Below are 2,969 nucleotides of genomic sequence, written 5' to 3'. Positions count from 1 at the left end.
AATACACATTTCTTTCAGGTGCACATAAAACATTTCCTAAGATAGACCATATTCTGGCCCATAAATTTAAAGTTTTAAAAATTGAAAAGAATCTGTCATACAATGTAAATTCTCTGACCACAATGAAATTAAACCAGAAATAAATAACAGAAAGTTCTCTAGAAAGTCTCTCAATATTTACTAACATACTTACGAACAACCCACAAATCAAAGTATAAATCAAAATGAAAAATAGGAAGAATTTTGAACTGAAGGAAAATGACAAAAACACAATAAATTTGCACGATGGTACTAAAGCATTACTTTGGGGAAATTTATAGGATTAAGCTCCTTTTTTGAAAAGAAGAAAGTTCTCAAAACTTCAGTTTACACCTTAAGAAACTAGAAAAAGAAGAGATTAAACTCAAAATAAGTAGAAAAAGGAAATAAGATAAGAGCAAAAAAGTCAATGAAATAGAAAACAGGAAAGCCATTTAGAAAAATCAATGAAACCAAAAAATGTTTCTTGAGAAGACCAATAAAATTGATGAGTTTCTAGTTTTTTCAAGAAAAAAGAAGACAAAAATCACCAATATTAAGAATGACAGAGGAAACATCACTGCAGAGTCTGTACATACTGAAAGGATAGTAACAGAATGTTATTAAAAACTTTATGCCCATAAACTGACAACAACTTAAACAAGATGGACATACTTCTTGAAAAACACAAACTACCAATTTTCACTCAAGAATTTGATGACTTGAATAACCTTATCATATCTATTATAGACATTTTTTCACACAAAGAAATTTCCAGGTCCAGATGGCTTCACAATTTTAAGGAAGAAATAATATTAATTCTATGCCAACTCTCCCAGAAACTTGAAGATGAGGAATACTTCCCAACTCATTCTCTGAGATCAGCATTACCCTGATACCAAAAACGGATAAAAATATTACAATAAAACAACAGACCAGTATCCCAACAATTGGGTGTCCAGACGCAAAAAAAAAATAAATTCCAATCCGCATTTTGACATAATACACAAAAATTAACTCAAAATGGATCATGCACCTAAATGTAAAACCTAAAACTCCAAAACTTCTAGAAGAAAACCTTTGTGACCTCAGGTTAAGGAAAGATTTCTTAGCTCCAACACCAAAAGCATGATCCATAAAGGAAAAAATTGAAAAATTGGACAACATCAACATTCAACATTTCTGATCTTTGAAAGTCATTAGTAAGAGAATGAAATGACATGTCACAGACTAGGAGAAAATTATATATTTAATTTAAAAACATGCATCCAGCTCTCTCTTTTTCTCTGCCATCATGGTGTGTGTGGTTGACTATTTCTTGCCATGTCTTCTCACAAGACTTTCAGAATCAAGAGATTCCTGGCCAAGAAACAAAAGCAGAGTCATCCCATCCCCTAGTGGAGTCAGATGAAAACTGGTAATAAAATGAGGTACAACTCTAAGAGAAGGCATAGGAGAAGAACCAACCTGGGTCTATAAGGGATCGCACATGAGATGGCACACATATTTATACCGCATGAAGGTCATGTGCTCACATCCTATCACTCTGTAAACATCACTACTACCTGAACAATAGACATGTTTTATCAGGAACATGATTTTTCTGTTACTATGCTTCTGCTCCAGTAGGTTAGTTCAGTAATAAATACGTGAGACCTTAAAAAAATTGCATCCAGGAAGCGTAAGGAACTCTCAAATTCAATGATAAAAGATAGACAACCAAATAAAATAATAAATCTATTAGCACACCCAGGGTGATCCCTAATAAGTCTTATCCTTGTATAATCACCTTCACCTGAGTGCAAGTAGAACCCATGACTTGCTTTTAACCAATAGAGTATGGCAAAGGTGATGGGATGTTACTCCCATGATTACTTTATGTTACATAAGACTGTTTTGGCAGACCAGAGAGAACTACACGGCAAGGACATGCAGGCAGCCTCTGGAGCTAAGAGTACATTCCAGATGAGATAGCCAGTAATAATCCGATAGCTGCAAGGAAATGAGTCCTGCCAACAACTTGATAAGCCAGGATGTGTATTCTTCCCACGAGATGTGAGATCAGCCAGAAGGACACCATGTTTGCAGCCTGGGGGGACCCTGAACAGAGGACTCAGCAAAACTGTGCCCAGACTCCTTACCCACAAAAATCATGAGATAATAAGTGTGTACTGTTTTAAGCCACTAAGTTTGTGACAGTTTATTATGCAGCAGAATACTAATACAATGGATTAAAGTTTTAAGCAGACACTTTACCAAATAAGATTTATGGGTGGCAAATAAACACATGACAAAAAAAATGCTACATATAGTTAGTAATTAGGAATACCCAAATTACAACCATAATGAAATAATAATGCATACCTTTCAGAATTGCTAAAAGTGATGGCAAGGATGTGGGGAAACTAAAACTCACATACATGCCTGGTTGATCTGTACAATGTTACAGCCTCTTCAGAAAGCAGTTAAACAGTTGCTTGAAAATTAAACATATACCTATCATTTATAACCCAGTCATCACTCTCCAAGGTATTTGCCCAAGAGAAAGGAGAGCATACATGTTCACCCAAAGCCTTGTACGTGAATATTTACAATAATTTCATCTGTAAGAGCCGAAAGCTAGAAGTGCCCCTTGCAGCAGTTGGTGAGTGCATCGATACACAATGGAATACTGCTCAACAATAAAAAGGAATAAACTATGGATACTCACTAAAACATGGATGAACCTCAAAATAATTATGCTGAGTAAGAGATGCCAGACAAAAAAAGAATATGTGCTATATTATTCCATTTATATTAAATTCTAGAAAATGCAAACTAATCTATAGTGACGGAAAACAGCTCAGTAATTGCTTACATGCAGAGGAGAAGCGGGAAGAGATTACAAAGCTGCACGAGGAGACATTTGGGAGTAATGGAAGGATAAGTCATCTTGATTGTGCTGATGGTCT

General features: G+C 35.1%; 1 pseudogene; it reads left to right on the top strand.

Moving 5' to 3' along the window:
- The first annotated feature begins 1,341 nt into the window (after positions 1 to 1,341).
- Positions 1,342 to 1,497, top strand: LOC113270071 (60S ribosomal protein L39-like; annotated as a pseudogene).
- The last annotated feature ends 1,472 nt before the right edge of the window (positions 1,498 to 2,969 follow it).

The sequence above is a fragment of the Ursus arctos genome, unplaced genomic scaffold (assembly GCF_023065955.2).
Source record: "Ursus arctos isolate Adak ecotype North America unplaced genomic scaffold, UrsArc2.0 scaffold_11, whole genome shotgun sequence".
Lineage (NCBI taxonomy): Eukaryota > Metazoa > Chordata > Mammalia > Carnivora > Ursidae > Ursus > Ursus arctos.
Note: the sequence above shows the minus strand (reverse complement) of the source record. Positions and strands in the feature narration are given on the sequence as shown.